Raw genomic sequence first — 20,726 nt, 5'->3', positions numbered from 1 at the left:
TGTATCGAGAATTTAAGAAAGCTAGAGGTGAAGATACTTCAACCTCCAAACAAGACAAAGGAACAGAAGAACCTCTTCTAGATGGCCATTCTGAAGGCAAAGGGAAAGGAAAAGAGCCTCCTCTATCAACACCACGTTCTAGCCCTCTGATTAAATTAGATGTAAAATTTGATTTGCCAATATAGGATGGAAAATTAAATGCGGAAAAGCTAGATAACTGGATTAGACAGATTGATATATATTGCAGGGTGCAGAACATCGATTCAGAAAGGAGAAAGATTCAGCCGGCCAGCCTATGCCTTGGAGGAACTGCCCTAGAGAGGTGGGAAGGCAGGAACCAAGCTGATTTAAAGAAGCATGGTAAAATTCTTTCTACCTGGTGTGAATTTGTTTTTGCCATTAAAAAACAATTATATCCGCTAGCTTATATGCAACAAGCCATGATGAGTTGGCAAACTCTTTGCCAATTAAAGGGGCAAAGTGTACAAAGCTATACCCAGGAATTTAGAAAAAAAGCTTTAATTCTAGGCATTTATCTAGACTCACCTGAAACTTTGCTGAAGTATATAGGTGGTCTACATAGCTATTTAAGGCACACCATTCTCATGTTTAACCCTACTAGCATAGATGAGGTATCAGTCCAGGCTACACATCTGGAAGCTAGAGGCAAGAATGTGAACCTAGAGATTAGGGGATCATCAAAACCCACTGCAAGCAAAAACAAGGAAAAGAGGAAGCATAAATGGAAAGAGAGAAAGACAAACACTGTACAGAAAGACAAACCTTCATGCACTCACTGCAAGAAGGATGGACATGATGATGAACATTGTTAGTCTTTGCATTCGAAGCTGAAACCCAAGAAGTTCGATGGCAAGAAGAAGAAGACTGTTGCTGCTATTCAGAAAGATTTGGGGTCAGACTCAGTTGATGAAATGACAGTCACAGCTACAGGTATAAAAGGTAAAAATTCTAAAGCATCTACTATTGATTCTGCACAAACTAATGATAATGAAGAAAATGAGAGGAAAAGACATGAGCTTTTTCATATTAGAGTTATTTCCAAGCATCAAAAGATTGATACTTTATTTGATAGTGGTTCACAAGTAAACTTGATTTCTGAAGCAATTGTAAAGAAGTTGGGACTACTAACCACACCTCACAAGAAGCCATATCCATTAGGTTGGGTATGTGATAAAGCAAAGCTACAAGTGACTAGACAATGTAAACTTAGGATTGCTTTTGGGTCAGCATTTGTGGATGAGGTTGAGTTAGACATAGTCCCTTGGATATATGTGGTATTGTTTTAGGAAGTCCTTACTTATATGATAGAAAAGCCAGTTTCTATAGAGCTGAAAATAAGTATCAACTCACAAAAGATGGAATAGAATATATTGTAACAGATCATCAACTCAAAAATAATTATACCCTCATAAACTCAGGGCAGATGAAAAGAATTGTAAATTCATGCAAGCAATTTTTACTAATGGTTGTAAAGGAAAAGAAACCTGATAAAACAAATGTATTTGAAGGCTGTGATGATAAACAGAACGCTGATTTAGAAAAAGTTGTTTCAGAATATGATATCCTATTTCAAGAACCTAAAGGTCTGCCACCCAAAAGGGAAATTGTACATGATATTCATTTGCAGCAAGATGCTCCATTGCCTAACATCGGAATGTACAGTGTATCCGCTTTAGAGAATGCAGAGATCGAGAAGCAGGTACAGGAGCTGCTCGAGAAAGGGTTCATAAGGCCAAGCACATCACCATGCGGATCTCCAATCGTGTTGGTGAGAAAGAAAGATGGTTCGTGGAGGATGTGCATTGATTACAGAGCACTGAATAAAATAACGATCAAGAATCGTTATCCTCTTCCTCACATAGATGATCTATTAGATCAGTTGAAAGAAGTTGTTTACTTTTCCAAGTTGGACTTGCTTAGTGGCTACCATCAGATCAGAGTAGCAGAGCAAAATCCATGGAAAACTGCTTTCAAAACGAAGCAAGGGCTGTATGAATGGCTAGTTATGCCTTTTGGCTTAACTAATACTCTTGCCACTTTCATGAGAGTTATGAATAATGTACTCCGACCTTTTATTGATGATTTTGTAATTGTATATTTGGATGACATTCTTGTTTTCATTGAAACATGGGAAAAACATTTGAAGCATGTAAAGCAGACTCTAAATGTTTTGAAAAAAGAAAATCTCTATGTTAAATTATCAAAATGTGAATTTGGCAAAACATCTTTGAATTATCTGGGTCATATAGTAGGGGGTGGTGAATTGAAGATAAATCCCTCTAAGGTCGAAGTCATTGTGAACTGGCCTAAACCCAAATCTGCTACAGAAGTTAGGAGCTTCCTAGGAGCAGCACAATATTGGAGAAAGTTCATTGCTAACTTTTCCTTGATTGCAGCTCCCTTACATGCTTTAACAGGATTGAACAAGGTGTTTCAGTGGGGAGGCAAACAGCAGAAAGCCTTCGACACCTTAAAAGAAAAGATTAGTACAGCACCAGTACTAGCATTGCCAGATCTTCAAAGACCATTTGAGATTGAAATAGATGCCAGTGACTATGCCATGGGAGCAGTGTTGATGCAACATGGTAAACCCATATGTTATCATTCTGATACATTTAATTCTGCAGTAGTTAATTATCCCACATATGATAAAGAGTTGTATGCATTAGTGTAGAGTGTGAAAAAGTGGAAACATTACCTATTAGGCAAAGAAACAGTTATACATACTAATCATCAACCACTTCAATATTTGCACTCACAAACTAAGTTGCAGCAATCAAGACACTATAGGTGGATGGGTTTTCTACAACAGTTTCATCTAGTCATCAGATATAAGAAAGGCATACACAATAAAGTTGCAGATATGTTGTCTAGACCAATCATAAATGCATCTACTATATTTAAGCATAATTCAGTATTGCATGAAAGCTACATTGAACAATATGCTCAAGATGTAGATTTTAAAAATGTATATGCAACTTTAAGTCATGGCAAACAAGTAAAAGAATTGGATTATCATGTTAAGGACCAACTCTTGTATCATTTGGGAAAGTTATGCATTCCTCAAACTGAAAGAGTTAATATAATCCGAGAAGCACACACTTCTCTAATATCAGGTCATTTTGGTGTAAATAAGACAGTTGCACAGCTGCAAAGATTCTGCTATTGGCCAAGAATGCATGAAACAGTTTCTAGATATATTAAAGGGTGTACCATGTGTGCTAAAAGCAAGCCCAGCAATAGAAAACTAGGCTTGTACACTCCACTTCCAGTTCCTTCTCATCCTTGGGAAAGTGTTTACATGGACTTTGTTGGGGGACTGCCAAAATCTAAAAAAGGTCATGACTATTTATATGTTATTGTGGACAGGTTCAACAAAATGTGTATTTTAATACCTTGTAACAAGCAGATTACAGCTGAACAAACAGCGAAGTTGTTCTTTCAGCATGTCTAGGTACATTTTGGGTTACCCACTTCCATAGTATCTGATTGAGATTCCCGATTTGTTGGGAAGTTTTGGTCAAGTCTGTGGGAGCTGATGGACACCAGATTGAAGAAGAGCACAGTCTTTCATCCACAAACAGATGGCCAAACAGAGGTGGCCAACAAAACAGTGATCCAGTTGCTCAGGGGATATTGCAGCAAGCATCCCAAGCTTTGGGATGAACATTTATGTTATGTGCAACATGTTTACAACCGTGCTAAACATTCTTCTACACAAACCAGCTTGCACTGTGAATGCACAGGAGCCGACGGATCTGGCTAATCAACGGTCCAGATCCGATCGGCAAATCGCAAATCGATGGTGATAGGCGGCTTGAACAGTGAATGCACAGGAGCCGTCGGATCTGGCCGATCAACGGTCCAGATCCGATCGGCAAATCACAAATCGGCGGTGACAGGTGGAGGAAATTGGAGCACACCACATAAAACTTGCGATGGTGATCAGCAGAGTCAACGAGGACCGTCGATCAAGCGCGCAGATCGACGACCCACGTTGCATCGCAGAATCGCAGTCGGCAAATACAAATAGAGCGCTCACCAAATGGCCCGAGGTTATCGCGATATGCGATTGCGATCAATTGCATCGCGATATCGCAATCGGCAAACACAATGGAGCGGGGCTATATGCACATATATATATGCGATGCGATTTGTCGAACCCGATGGAAATATAAACATTATTTCATAAGATTTGAGATCCGTCAATTGTCATTTTTAATGTATTTTCGCATGTTTCATTTACTAAACGAAATGCGAAGGGAAGCGTCGATGCGATGAAACCCAGACCCGAAGGGGTTTGGGAATGAAAATGAATAATATTTCAAATCCGCCCAAAGCCATTTTTACAGGATTTTTAGTGTTTTTACGTATTTTCAAAATACAAAGGGAAGCCATGGAAAGGGGCATTGCGACATGCGATAGCGACTTATAAGCGGACCCAATAGGAGAATAGGACGCATTTATGAATATTTGAAGTCCAGATGAACAGTGTTTTGGCGGTTTTTCCTGTGTTTGAACGCATTTCTCTGTGTAAACAAAGAATGGCCATTTCAAGGATTTCAAAGGCCCGATGCACTCATCCGTTGCGGAATAGGTGGCCACCTCCCCTAAAGACGTTATGCAGTGATTATTAACGCTCAGAAGGGGGATTCGAGCGGACAGAGGCCGGGAGACAGAAAGCCGAGAAGAGGAAACGAACAGGCAGCGCAGATTGGCTTTAAAGCCATAGAAAACAAAAGACAGAGACAAGCAGTGCTGAAACATAGATCAAACAAAGGCAGAGAGTCAGTGAGGAGAGTCTTTGTACTCAAAAGAGACTTGGGGTATCCAAGTCAAGCCTTATTGTTTTGTATCTGTTGTGTGAGGCTCAATTTGAGCTCACTGTTGTAAAACTCTGCTTCTGAAGACATAATCAAGAGGCCACCACTGGAGGCTGGACCAGGAGATGTAGCCCAGGAGTTTTGGGTGAACTCCATATTAAACTTGTTGTGTTTATGTGTGTTGTCTATTATGTTTCTTTAACTGCTTCATTTTCTATGTATTTCGCAATCTTATAGATCCATTGCACAAAATAACATAGGCACGTCCATGCACGAGTCTGTAATACCTTAATAATTGTCTTAGATCTCATTATCATATCAGTGCTCTAGCCATGAAAATTGGTAGAGAGGCTAAAGCACATGAGATCTCCAAGACCCAGAAATGGTTTGGGCAGATTCTAAACGGTTTGGGAGATATTAAAATAATTAATATTTTTAATGGAGTTCCTAAGTCTAAACTTAGGAAAAATAAAATATTAATGAGTATTAATATAAAACTAGGTTATAAGGTTCCAAAAGTCATGGATCAAGCCAAATCTAATCTTAGTCGTTGATTAAAGATTTAATCTCGGCCATTTAAGGACCAATAGGAAAAGTATAAGAGGAGGCTTGAGGGTCAGTTGGAAGACACACTGAGGGAGACTAGTCAGTTCGATTTCTGGAGCGGGGTTAGCTGAGAAATTCGAACTAGTGGTCTAGAGAGTAGCAGGAGGCAGCGAGTACGGAACAGAGATTTGGGTTCAGCAACAGGAGACCAACGCAAAGGCAGGAGAGGCAGACGCAGAGCCTTTCAGACAGACGCAAAGGCAGCAGGAGATTGCGCAGTCACTAAAGGGCCTACATGGGTGACGCAAAGAGGCCCAGGGTTGATGCAGTCAAGCAGGGCCTGATGCAGAGTGTCTCGGAGCTACGCAGAGGTCAGCCAGGCTAACACTAGGACTGGGAGAATTGCTGGAGAATTTTTCTCTCTGTTGGGTAAACCAGTTTGGCACCTTGTTGTACTGAAGAATTGTTGAATAATAAAATCCTCCCTTGCTGCACCGGTTTTCCCACATTGGGTTTTTCTGGGGACTGTTGTCCAAAATATCTATGTCGATGTGTTGATTCTTGTGCATGTGTTTGTTTCTGTATTATGGTGTGATATCTGCAGCAGAATTTATTTTAATGTTTATTGAAGGAATTTCATAAATAACTTATTGAAAATAAGTAGGCAAAGTAAATCAGATGTTGCAGTGATAGAATTTTCACATGGTATCAGAGCAAGTAATCAAAGACAGGAAGGGAAAATCAGTTATGGGTCGAGACCATGATGCAGAGGCATCCATGTCAGGGGACTCGCACAGGTTTTCAGAAAATTGCACAAGAGAAAGAGATTTTGATTTCTCTATGTTGGCTTCCAGGCTGGAAGAAGAAGTGGCTTGTATGACTAGTTCTGCATCATCAGAAGTATGGTATATAGACAGTGGAGCCTCTTGGCATATGACAGGAATCAGGGAATGTTTCTCAAAATATCGAGAAGAGAAGATGAACATTCAGATCACCATGGGGAATAAGGTAAAGTATACTCCAGTAGGGAAGGGTACCATAATTTTTCAAATAGAAACAGGAGAATGGTTCCGTGCTACAAATGTGCTGCATGTACCGAGATTTGGGATGAACTTACTTTCCGTGTCGCAACTTCAAGGCAAGGGCTATGACGTCTGCTTCATCAAGGAGAAGGTATACGTCAAACACCCAAGCTGGAAAAAGAAAGTGCAGATCGAGATCAAAAGTAACAGGTTGTATAGATTACAACTAGAATCACCAATGGCACTAATAGGCAGTCATGGAGACAAGGACTTGAACGAACTATGGCACAGAAGAATGGGACATTTGCACCATGGAGCTCTGAGAATTCTCAGGAGCACTATAACAGGAGTTTCGGATCTTAGTACGGAACGAGATGATATATGCAAAGGATGTGCTCTAGGAAAGTATGCCAAGGCAGCATTTCCTAAGAGTAGACACAGGGCCAAGAGTGTACTAGGATTGATACACTCAGATATCTACGGACCTATGTCCGTCAAAGCTCTTAGTGGTGCCGAGTATTTCCTTACCTTCATTGATGACCACTCAAGGAAAACTTGGATTTATTTTTTGAAAACCAAGGACGAGGTTTTCAGTCGATTCAAAGAGTTCAAGGCTCTGGTGGAGAATCTGACTGGGAAGAAAATAAAGTTTTGCGCTCAAATAATGGTGGAGAGTATGTCGATAAGGACTTTAATGGATTTTGTGCTAAGGAGGGCATCAGAAAAGAGTGGACAACTCCCTACAATCCGGAGCAGAATGGAGTAGTAGAAAAGAAGAACGAGACTATTGTAGAAGCAGCTAGGGCCATGATGTATGATCAGGATATGCCAAAATTCTTGTGGGCAGAAGCATGCAACACAGCAGTGTATGTTCAGAACAGGACTCCTCATCGGGCATTGGGCAAGATTACTCCAGAGAAAGTTTTTACAGGGAAGACACCTGAAGTCAATCATTTCAGGATATTTGGGAGTTTAGCATATTGCCGCATACCCAAGGAAATGAGGAAAAAGCTGCATTAAACTGCGGAAAAGGGATATCTGGTGGGATATAGCGAGAACGCTAAGGCATACATAATATATCTTAAAGGGAACAAGAAGGTAGTAGTTTGATGAGATGTAAAGTTCATGGAGGACAGGGCTTTCAGAAAATCTCGTGAGATGCCTTCCGAGGAGCAGCCAAAAGAGGAGTCATTGGTTAAACCTCTTCAACCAACGAAAGTAAAGAATTCCTCCTCGCGTCAAGAAGATCCACAGGATGAGGAGGAGGCGCTAACAGAAGCACCTGCTGGTAGAGGAAGAACTAGCAGGGAACTTCGTCAGATTCTGCGAGATGCAGAGGACTTCATCGGTGCGCCAAGAAACAATAAGAGGGAGCGAAAACAGCCAGAAAGATATCAGGCATTAGTAGCTCAGGATGGGGAGCCTGCCAGTTTCCAGGAGGCAACTCAACATCAGGTTTGGGTAGATGCAATGATAGAGGAGTACAACTCTATTATGGTGAACGATGTCTGGGAGGTAGTGCCAAGGCCTCAAGACAGATCAGTGGTAGGTTCGAGATGGATCTACAAGATCAAATATGCTGCAGACGGTAGTGTTGAGAAATATAAGGCCAGGTTTGTGGCTAAGGGGTATGCTCAGAAGGAAGGAATTGAGTATGAAGAGACCTTTGCCCCGGTAGCCAGGTATACATCTATTAGAACCGTGATATCTCTTGCAGCTCAGATGGAGTGGGAGATTCATCAAATGGATGTCAAAACAGCTTTTCTGAACAGGGTAATAGAAGAAGAGGTATACATTGAACAACCAGAGGGCTTTGAGACACATGAGAAGAAGTCTCATGTAGACAGGTTGAAGAAAGCCTTGTATGGGCTATGTTAGAAAATTATATATTACAGAGTAATGGAACACATAAAATACATTGCAGAAATATAAACACAAAAAACACATAAAACAAGAGAGACAGATATACGTGGTTCAGCCAATTTGGGCTACGTCCACGAGAAACAGTCAGTCCTTCCTTTTATATTATCCAACAAACTAAAGAAATACAACCTACAGCAGATCTGTTGTAATTCCCTCTTCGCTCTCACACAGTCTCCTCTTTCTTTCTCACTTAGAATACAAATCTACATAGACGCAATACAATTCCCTCATATATAGCAAGGGGTTGCCTTCTAGGGAAAAAAACCTAAATTAAACATAACTTCTACCGTCAGATCTCCGCCTAATGAACGGCCCAGATTGATTACGAAATTACAACATTTTACAAGGCAATTTTACATCTATTTTTAGCTTCGAGGGCGCTGCCCCTGATCCCCTGCCGGGGGGGCTCCCAAAGATCGCAGTCGCCCCCCCTAGACCCCCCTTGCAGCGTACATTTTACGCGCAACGAACTGGGGTCCAATGGGTGATACCTCTGAATAAAGGTAATAATCAGTCTCCACACCCAACAATCTCCCACTTGGAGACTGATTATAGCAACTCAACCGCTGCTTCATTTGCTGGACAATAACTCCACTTTGGACCTAGTTGTTTCTCATCTTCTTCATCATACTTCAAGACCAATTGAAACAGAGCAAGATCTCAATTTCTCCCTGGTTACAAATTTTGTTAACATATCTGCAGGATTCTGGCTACTGTGTATCTTTTCCAACTTCAACCGTCCATCTTTCAATGCTGACCGTATGAAATGGTACTTGAGTTGTATATGTTTAGTCTTAGAATGAAATGCAGAGTTCTTTGCAAGATGTATGGCACTCTTGCTGTCACTGTATAACCTACCCAACTCCTGCTTCTTACCCAATTCATCCAGAAACCTTTGTAACCAAATCATTTCTTTACTAACCTCTGTAGCAGCAACATACTCTGCTTCCGTTGTTGAGAGTGCAACAACACTTTGCAGTTTTGAGACCCAAGTGACAATTGTTCCACTTACAGTAAACACATACCCTGTGGTGCTCCTCTTGTTATCTCTATCACCCGCCATATTTGCATCAACATATCCATGTAGAGCAATGTTTGAACGACCAAAGCATAATGCTTGATTTGCGATACCTCTCAAATACCTGAGAATCCACTTCACTGCCATCCAATGTTCTTTTCCTGGATTGTTCATGTACCTGCTTACAACTCCCACTGCATGTGCAATATCAAGCCTTATGCAGACCATTGCATACATTAAGCTTCCAAATGTTGATTGATATAGAACTTTAGACATATCAGCCATTTCTTCCTGAGTCTTGGGACACACCTCCTTACTTAGTTTGAAATGGCTAACCAAAGGTATACTAATTGGTTTTGCATTCTGCATATTAAATCTTTTCAACACCTTTTCTATGTACTCACTCTGAGACAATGTTAATTTTCGATTCTCCCTATCTCTAGTTATTCTCATACCAAGGATTTGTTTTGCAGCACCCAAATCCTTCATTGCAAATGAATTTGCCCATTTTCTTTTGAGCACATTTATTTCCTGCATGTTAGAACCTGCAACAAGCATGTCATCTACATACAATAACAATATAATATAGTTGCCATCATTTTGCCTTTTGAGATAAACACAATGATCAGAGATATCTAGTATAACCTTGTTCAAACATAAACCTATCAAATTTTAGATAACACTGCCTTGGAACCTATTTTAAGCCATACAAGTTCTTCTTCAACCTGCACACTAGTTTCTCCTTCCCTTTTACCTCATATCCTTGTGGCTGCTGCATATATATCTCTTGCTCCAAATCCCCATGGAGAAAGGTTGTCTTTACATCTAGCTGCTCAAGATGCAAATCTTCAGCTGCTACTAGACTTGAAATAGTTATGATAAGTCATTTTAACAACTGGAAAAAATATCTCATCAAAATCTATACCCTTTTTCTGTGCAAACCCTTTCACCACAAGTCTAGCTTTATACCTTTTTCTACCTCCATCTTCTTCCTTCAACCTGTAAACCCATTTATTCTGCAATGTTGTTTTACCTGTAGGTAACCTGACTATGTCCCAAGTTTGGTTATGTGCTAAGGAGTCCATCTCTTTTTTCATGGCTTACTCCCACTTCTTCCTGGTTTCTACCTGCACTGCTTCTTCATAACATTCTGGTTCACCAGAATCAATCAACAATACATAATATAATGAAGGAGAGTATCGTTCAGGGGGTCTACTTATCCTAGTAGATCTTCTAACACCACTTTCAGGTGTTTGAGGTGCTTGTTGTTGTTGTGGTTGATGTTGTTGTTCTGGTTGTTGATCATTATGATTTTCAAGCACCATCACTTTTTCTGTGATCTCATCAAGCACTGTGTATTCTTTGTTTTCTTTTTCCTGTTTCTTTTCCTGCAGCTGATCCTTATACAAAACCTTTTCATTGAATATGACATCTCTGCTTCTAATGATTTTGTGTTTTTCATAATCATAAAAGCAATAACCAAAATCATTAACACCATATCCAATAAAGGTAAATTTATTTGATTTTGCTTCAAGCTTTGTTCTATATTCTTTATTAATGCGGACAAAGGCTTCACAACCAAAAGTCTTTAAAAATGAGTAGTTTACTTTTTTACCTGTCCATGCCTCCTCTGGAATACCACCATCCAAGGAACTTAAAGGCCCTCTGTTTATTAGATAAACAGCAGTATCTACAGCATCTGCCCAAAATTGTAAAGGCAATCCTGCATGGAATCTCATGCACCTTGCACGCTCCATGATTGTCCTGTTCATCCTTTCTGACACACCATTTTCTTGTGGTGTTCCTGGAACTGTCTTCTCTCTGTGAATTCCATTCTCTGAACAATACCTATCAAACTCTTTGCTACAATATTCACCTCCATTGTCTGATCTGAGACACTTCAACCTTTTTCCTATCTCATTTTCAACCATAGCTTTCCATTTCTTAAAAGTATCAAATACATTAGATTTATTTCAAATACAATAAATCCAAGTTTTTCCGGTTGCATCATCAATAAAAGTAACATAATAACGAGAGCCACCGAGAGATGATATCTGAGCAAGTCCCCATATATCTTTATGCACAAGCTCTAATTTTTCGCTCTTCTTTTCTTTCCCAACTCTGAGGAATCTGACTCTCTTCTATTTTCCATAAACATAATTCTCACAGAATTTTAAATCAACATGCTTCAAACCTGGCAACAAATTTCTTGATTGAAGAATCTGCATCCCCTTCTCAATCATGTGTCCAAGCCTACGCTGCCACAGTGTCGTATCTTCTCCTATAGAGGTTAAAGCATTAACAGAATTAGAAATACCATTGCATAAATACAATGTACCAACCGTTTCTCCTTTTGCTATTACCAAGGATCCTTTAGTGACCTTCCAAGTTTTATCTGTAAAAGTAGTCACACAGCCTTCACCTCCCAACTGCCCTGTTGAAATTAGATTTTTCTTCAGATCTGGAACATGCCTTACCTCCTTCAATAACTATTGATTTCAATTCCGCTGTTTTATGAAAATTGTACCCATTCCAATGATTTTACAGGGTTTATCATCACCCAATCAAACCTGTCCAAAATCTCCTTGAACATAATCATGAAAATGTTTCCTATCAGATGTGGCATGGAATGAACCCCTGAATCTACCACCCAAGCATCGATAATATTTTCTAATGAAAGAATCAAAGCATCTTGCAACACATCACCTGTCACATTCGCTTCATCATTGTTTTCTTGCTGCATGTCTCCTTCTTTTCCCTTCCGAGACTTGCAGTCTTTCTTCAGATATCCTGTCTTCCCGCATTTCCAACACACTATCCCTAATCTGGACTTGGATCTGTCTTTCCTTGACTTACTACAATATCCTGGGCTCTTTCCTCTTTCCATTTTTCTTCCCCTAGTCTCTGCAGTCAAAGCATTACCTGATGTCTCACCGGAGCTTTTCTGTCACATTTCCTCGCTAAGGATTGCACCGACAACATCATCAAACTTTAAAATACTAGATCCAGAGACAGAGTTACTAATGGCCATAACTAAACCATTCCAACTTTCTGGCAATGAGCATAGAAATAACAGAGCCCTAACTTCATCATCAAAAGTTACCCCTACTGAACTTAACTGACTGGTAATTGTATTAAATTCATTTAAATGATCAGCAAGAGATCCACCTTCTGACATCTTCATATTAAATAAACGCTTCATAGGAAATACCTTATTTGAGGCTGAGGGTTTTTCATATAGTTGGCCAATGCCAACATTAAACCCTCTGTTGCCGTTTCCTTTGAAATATTAAAAGCTATTGACACTACTAGGCATAGCCGTATTGTTTCCAGTGCCTTTCTATCGAGAATATCCCATTCTGTGTCTGTCATACTCGTTGGCTTCTTTGTCTTTCTGCTCAATGATAGGTACAGATCTTTCTGATATAGATAATCTTCCATCTGCATCTTCCATAGCTGACAGTTTTGGCCGTTAAATTTTTCGACCCTAAACCTACCATCATCTGCCATTTCTCCCACTCGAACTAGGAACCCTTCTCTCCTACGAGTTTATCAGCCAAATAGACCTTCAGCTCTGATACCAGTTGTTAGAAAATTATATATTACAGAGCAATGGAACACATAAAATATATTGCAGAAATATAAACACAGAAAACACATAAAACAAGAGAGAGATATACGTGGTTCACCAAATTTGGGCTACGTCCACAAGAAACAGCCAATCCTTCCTTTTATATTATCCAGCAAACTAAAGAGATACAACCTACAGCAGATCCGTTGTAATTCCCTCTTCGCTCTCACACAGTTTCCTCTCTCTTTCTCACTCAAAATACAGATCTACATAAACGCAATACAATTCCCTCATATATAGCGAGGGGTTGCCTTCTAGGGAAAAAAACCCTAAATTAAACATAACTTCTACCGTCAGATCTCCGCCTAACAAACGGCCCAGATGGACTACGAAATTACAACATTTTACAAAGCAGTTTTACATCTATTTTTAGCTTCGGGGGCGCTGCCCCGATCCCCCACCAAGGAGGGCTCCCAAAAATCGCAGCCGCCCCCCTAGACCCCCCTTGCAGCATACATTTTACGGGCAGCGTTACCGCCACATTACGAACTGGGGTCCAATGCGTGATACCTCTGAATAAAGGAGATAATCAGGCTCCACACCCAACATGCTAAAACAGGCACCTAGAGCATGGTACTGTAGAATCGATGGCTATTTGCAGAAGATGGGATTTGTCAAGAGTGATGCAGATCCAAATCTCTACTATCTGGTTGTAGAGAATGAGCCACTGATCTTAGTATTGTATGTGGATGATATTTTTCTGACAGGATCATCCAGGCTCATTAGGGACTGTAAGAAGAATCTAGCCACAGAATTCGATATGAAGGATTTGGGACGAATGCATTATTTCCTGGGGTTGGAAGTTTGGTAGCAAGAGGGAAAGATCTTCCTTGGGCAAGGGAGGTATACTACAGAAATCCTGAAAAGATTCAGGATGGAGGACTGTAGACCCATGGCTACTCCAATGATCACCAACTGGAAGAAGATTGATGCATCAGAAGACAAGGATGTTGATCCCACCTTATACAGGCAGCTCATAGGGTCCCTGATGTATCTGGTCAATACCAGGCCGGACATTTGCTACGCTATCAACACCCTCAGTCAGTTCATGGTGGAACCGAAGAGGGCGCACTAGGCAGAAACTAAACATGTTCTTAGGTATTTACAGGGAACAGTCGATTATGGACTCTTGTACACCAAGCGTAAGGATATCAGATTGAGTGGATTTACTGATGCAGATTGAGCAGGAATCTCAGTGGATCAGAAAAGTACCTCTAGGTACTGTTTCAACATTGGATCAGGAATAACTTCTTAGTGCAATAGGAAACAAAAGTTCGTGGCTCTGAGCTCATTTGAGGCAGAATATATGGCGGCAAGCACAACTTCGTGTGAGGCTATATGGCTTAGAAAACTGCTTGTGAACCTATTCAAAAGGAAAATGGAGGCGACCAGGATCATGTGCGATAATCAGAGTTGCATCTAACTCTCTAAGAATCCAGTGTTTCATTATCGGTGAAAGCATATTGATATCCGGTGTCATTTTGTTAGAGACTATGTCCAACGAGGAGCTGTACAGTTGAGTTACACTCCTACAGGAGAACAGGTGGCAGACATCCTTACCAAGGCCCTTGGAAGAACCAAGTTTGACTATTTCAGGGAGAAGATGGGGATTATAAAGAATCCATTTCAGTAGCAGAAATGGGTATGATGTTGCAGTACAGATGCAGTGTTGGGAAGAAAGACCAGCAACAGCACGGATGCAAAGGGAGTTGCAGTGCAGATGCAGTGTTGGGAAGATGGACCAGCAGCAGCACGGATGCAGAGGGAGCAGCAGTACAGGATGCAGCAATGCAGAGGATGTTGGGCAGAGAGGCTTAGCATCAGCACAGGTACCGATGCCGTATGATCAGAGTAATGCTCAGTGTGGAGTATTACTAGAGCACAATCCTCACTAAGAGGGAGTGTTGATTTGGAGTGGCATCGAATGTAATCTAGCCATGAAAATTGGTAGAGAGGCTAAAGCACATGAGATCTCCAAGACCTAGCAATGGTTTGGGCGGATTCTAACCGGTTTGGGAGATATTAAAATAATTAATATTTTTAATGGAGTTCCTAAGTCTAAACTTAGGAAAAATAAAATATTAATGAGTATTAATATAAAATTGGGTTAGAAGGTTCCAAAAGTCATGGATCAAGCCAAATCTAATCTTAGCCGTTGATTAGAGATTTAATCTCAGCCATTGAAGGACCAACAGGAAAAGTATAAGAGGAGGCTTGAGGGTCAGTTGGAAGACACACTGAGGGAGACCAGTTAGTTCGAATTCTGGAGCGGGGTTAGCTGAGAAATTCGAACTAGTGTCTGGAGAGCAGCAGGAGGCAACAAGTATGGAACAAAGAGTCAGGATCAACAACAGAAGACCAGCGCAGAGGCAGGAGAGGCAGCAGGGGACTGAGCAGTCACTAGAGGGCCTACGTGGGTGACGCAGTCAAGCAGGGGTTGATGCAGAGTGTCTGGGAGCTACGCAAAGATCAGCCAAGCTAACGCTGGGACTGGGAGAATTGCTGGAGAATTTTCTCTCCATTGGGTAGGCCAGTTTGGCACACTGTTGTACTGAAGAATTGTTGAATAATAAAATCCTCCCTTGCTGCACCGGTTTTCCCACATTGGGTTTTTCAAGGGACTTTTGTCCAAAATATCTCTATCGATGTGTTGATTCTTGTGCATGTGTTTATTTCTGTATTATGGTGTGATATATGCAGCAGAATTTATTTTAATGTTTATTGAAGGAATTTCATAAATAACTTATTGAAAATAAGTAGGCAAAGTAAATCAACTGTTGCAGTGATAGAATTTTCACACTGCCGAGGTCGAATACATAGCTGCTAGTATGGCCTCCTGTGAAGTTGTCTGGTTGAGGAAGCTCTTCAGTGAGTTGTTTGGACATGTGTTGGATACCACCGTGATCTTCTGCGACAACTAGAGTGGGATCCGATTATCAGAGAATCCCGTGTTTCATGATCGCTCCAAGCATATAGATATCAGGTACCACTTTATCCGGGATATGGTACAACAAGGAGCAATAAGGCTCCATCACATTAGGACTAATGAGCAGGTCGCCAATATTCTGACAAAGCCCCTAGGGAAGGTCAAATTCTTGGCCTTCCGAGAACGACTTGGAGTCGTGGAGAGGCCCTCTTATGAGGGTCCTGTATGAGATGGACATTGAACTCTGGGAGGTCCAGGGGGCTTGGGGTACTTCTTGGAGCGGTGAGGAACCATAGGGTGAGTGGTTCAGCCTTCCCCTAGTGGTTTGTTGTGTACAGGGTGAGAGGTTCATCCTTACCCTGTGATACCCCTTGGCGACATGTGAGCAGGACAAGTGGTTCATCCTTCTCCTGCTAAGACATCCTACCCATGCAATATGGGACTCATGGGAAGTACCTCTCATCTAGCCAATGAGTAGGAAAATGAGGATAGAGACCATAGTACTACTGATGGACGCATCGTGTACTACCGTACTCCCTATGCTAAGATGTCTGATATTGATCAGGGATCAACAGGAACTGACTTCGGGTCAGTAAGAGTGGTATGAGACACTCTCTTTTGATTGGGACTGATTTCGGGTCAGTAAAGATTGGTATGATACATTCCCGATCACTTCTTCTTCATAGTTCAGCAGAGCAGAGCAGTGCATGGATGGCAGAGATGGTACAGATTGGCAGATGGATTAGCAGGTGGAGTTCTCCCTAGTTGCGAGGGAGTGTTAAAATTGGCAACTAGGGCCAAACTCCACATGGGTCATCTTATTTATGACAGCGGATATTTTTATTAGATTTCTCTCTCTGAGAGGTGTAAGATTGATCTAAACATCATCCGATTCTGACATGTACAAATGAAGATATGAATTTATTTATATTATGGACAAATTGTCAAGGTCGGCAAGCAAGCAAAACAAGCACACAAGCCCCCAATTCATCGTCAACATTGCATATAAAAAAGAAGGAGACCTCAAGTCATTTTCACCATCATCTCATCACACATATCTCTCTCTCCTCTTGTGATTGGGCACACTATCTGAGGCAATCTTCTCTCTCTCCACATGTGTGAACTAAGGTTTCTATTTGTTGCGTTGACCAGCATTGACCGAGTTGTTGGGAGGTTGTTTGACTGTGTTGACTTGATGTGTTGACTTGTTTTGACTTCAGTTTGGGTGAGGAATATCTGTCTAAGCATGCCGCAATTTTGGGCACGAAAATCGAGGATTTTTTACCAACGTTGACTGTGGTTAGGGCTGACCGCAGGTTGACTGTTTGACCAGACTTTGACTAGGCAGAATTCGACTGTTTTGAGGGTTGTTTCATCTTGTTGTTTGGAGGCCGAAGTTGACTGAAGTTGACTGAATCTTTGAGGGTCAAATCTACCTTGTTGACCAGCGTTGACTTTTTTGGTTAGGGCTCTTTTGTTGCTGTTATAAATTATCAGAATTTGTAAATTGTACTATCTCTCTCCACTGAACTATTGAAGACTAAAAGAAGATTTGATCAAGGGTTTCCCCACATTGGGGTTTGTCCCTGGCTGGTGCCACATCTTGTGTCCTCTTGTCTTGGCTTGTCTTCTACTGTTTATGTTTATGTTCTATCAGCGTTTTACTTACATGTTTATGTGATTGCTAAACTGAAATTGATATTGGACTCATAAAGAAATTGAAGTAAAATTGCTCTAAAGCATAGAACATACCATTGTTGCCTAAAATTAACAAGTAGGCCGTTCCATACAATTGGGACCAAGTGCAAGTCTTAGGTGATTTGGCAAAATGAATACCCCCACCCAGGGCTTCTTAGTGGAAAGATTCTTGCTTGAATGTTGTAAGTCAACTACATTGTAAAACTCCCATATTAGGAAGGAGCATACTTGTCACATTGTGATAAGAAGAAGTTATCTCGAAAAGAACATTTCACTCAAATTCAGAGATTTTTAAGCTTGTCATTCAAGTAGAACATATTAAAAGAAAGGAACCTGCAAACAGCTCAATACTTTGTCAACCTCACCGATGAACCGAGGCTCGTTCACATGGGATGCACAATTGTTGTTTAATATATGTTTTCCTAATGCGTGAATTTTCCATTTATTAAAAGGTATAATAAATAAGCATCACTTAGATCATCTGAGTCTCATAAGGATCAAATTAGATCACGCCGACTTGAAAATGTATTTATAATACTTTAATGGCTAGAATATTTTGTATAAGAATCATATTTGGCGAGTCTTTCTAATATTTATAAATTGAGAAATGTGATGGAAGTGTTGTCATTGATGGCAAAAGACCGGCATGGCAAAAAGGAGCAGCAAGCAGCAAAAGAAGGCAAAGGAGCAGGAAACCGCAAAAGATGAGATGCACATGAGCAACAACAAGCATGTATGGTTGTGATCGAGGCAAAGAAACAGCAAGAGAGCAGCAAAGACAAGAACGGCTTGGGTAGAGAAACAACAGAGGTGCAACAACAACAGAACAAAGACATGGCATATTGTTTTTGTTATGCTTGTGATGCCTAGGTATGTTGATGAGTTGGTGATGTTTGCTTATGTTTGATGAGTTGATTGTTGTGTGCATATGATGAGTGAGATGTTGTGATGCAAGGCAAAGGCAAGACTCCATGACAGCAAAGGCAAGACAACGACAGAATGCAAGGCAAGGCAAGATGCAAGGAAAAGGCAAAGACATGGAAAAAAATTGTGATGCAGGGCTATTTTAATATGAATGCAAGATTGTATTATTGCGTGCTATTTTTTTATTTTATTGACATAAAGAATATGAATGCATGACATTTGGATATGATGAAATGCATTTTATGCATTTTAATATTCAAGAGTTTAAGGAGTTGTGGAATTGAAGAGACATCTTTAGAATGCAAAGAGACAAGTTTTGTCATTTCATATTCGTGTGAGTGGAACACCAACAACCATTAAAGTTCTTTTATAAATTTGTGCAAGGTTGGAGAGTCGGTGTTTAGAGAGTTGGAGAATGTGTGAGAGTTGATTGAGGTGTTATGCATTAGTTACCTGGCACATATGAAGCTTATGTGAAGCAGATTTGAAGGGAAGAAACATAAATAAAGATGGAGATATGCAGAATTTATGAACAGGTAAGCCAGCACATTGTTGTTTCTTGTTTGCACTAAGGGATTGTAGTCCTCTTTCAAGTAGTGGCTTGATAAACATCAGGTTGGACCCTGTTGAGGTAGGAGCCTCTTGTGGATTGTAGCCTACAAAAAACATATGGAAGTTGGAACTTCCTTGCATGTTGAGGTTTGCAAAAAATTGAGGTAGCAGCCTCCTGTAGGTTGGAGCCTACAAAAAATCAAATGCAATAAAGAGTAGGAGTCTGTCTTTGCATCACAACAATAATAAAATCATGGATTTCTCTCTTTATGGGTTTCCACATATATCTCGTGCCAATATGTGTTGTGTTGATGTGATGTTTTGGTTTGCTTATTACTTATTGTTACCATATTCACTCTGCTAGCCATTATTTGTTAAGTTGCTTATGTAATGTTTTAGTTAATGAGTTTTATGAAAAGAATTTTAATTTCTGGATTCAAGTTTTTGTGATCCATAATGAATTAAGCAAAGTCTTTCAGTAGAAATCACATAAGAGAAATTTTTGGCCGACGCGTTTTGAACCAACAAGTGTGGTTCATCATCAGGACCAGATGAAGAGGCAAACCATGGCAAAAGCTTAAATAGAGAACAACGTAGAGACATAATTTCAAGTAACGGCTTATTTGAACATTAATATTTAAATTATGATATTAATTTATTACTATATTAAAAACAAATATTATTAAGTAATAGCTATATTAAACAGCTAGTTTTTGAAAAATAATATTTAAATAATGATATTAATTTATTAAAAAATATTAATAGGTAACGGTTATATTAAACGGCTAGTTTTTGAAAAATAATATTTAAATAATGATATTAGTTTATTAATTTATTAAAAATATTAATAAGTAACAGCGATATTAAACGACTAGTTTTTGAAAAATAATATTTAAATTAATTTATTAAAACCAAATATTACTAGTTTTTGAAAAATAATATTTATATTATTATATTAATTTATTAAAAACAAATATTAATAAGTAACTGCTATATTAAACAACCAGTTTTTAAAAAATAATATTTAAATTAATTTATATATATATATATATATATATATATATATAAATCAAAATAAATAATTTGTTTCTTTGGGTCCGATAGACCATTGTTTGGTCTCAGCGAACGTTAACCATCATCATCATCATATACCAAAGACAAACTCTAAACAATAAGGAAAGTCAAAAATTAGAAAAATGAGTCAAAATCTTAATAGAGTATCATTTAATAAATAAAATAAACTAAATAAAAAATATAAAAATATATATACAAGTAAAAAAAACAAAAACAACCTCCATAAATACACTAAACTAATTCACCTCCTCTAAGTTTAGTTAAGTTTTTATCAAAATGTATTCATTACAGAACAAAATTCAACTCCTCTCAATTTAGTGAAGTTTTTATCAAAATGTATTCATTCCAGTACAAAATTCAACTCCTCTCAATTTAGTCAAGTTTTTATCAAAATGTATTCATTACAGTACAAGATTCAACTCCTCTCAATTTAGTCAAGTTTTTATCAAAATGTATTCATTACAGTACAATCTTTTAGGAAAAATCTGCTTAACCGTGAACCAATAGAAATTTTGGCAATCGAATGAACTTGAATTTCTATACTAGGAAGATTCAGGTAAAGCTTCGA

At 39.5% G+C, this 20,726-nt stretch overlaps 1 protein-coding gene across 2 annotated transcripts in view; it reads right to left on the bottom strand.

Moving 5' to 3' along the window:
- LOC149173497 (pachytene checkpoint protein 2 homolog) overlaps positions 1-20,726 on the bottom strand; it is a 347,964-nt gene that overhangs the window by 326,682 nt on the left and 556 nt on the right. The window lies entirely within an intron of this gene.

Source organism: Pinus tabuliformis, chromosome 4_2, assembly GCF_031772625.1.
Source record: "Pinus tabuliformis cultivar Carrire ecotype Pingquan chromosome 4_2, CPIR1, whole genome shotgun sequence".
Classification (NCBI taxonomy): Eukaryota; Viridiplantae; Streptophyta; class Pinopsida; order Pinales; family Pinaceae; genus Pinus; species Pinus tabuliformis.
Note: the sequence above shows the minus strand (reverse complement) of the source record. Positions and strands in the feature narration are given on the sequence as shown.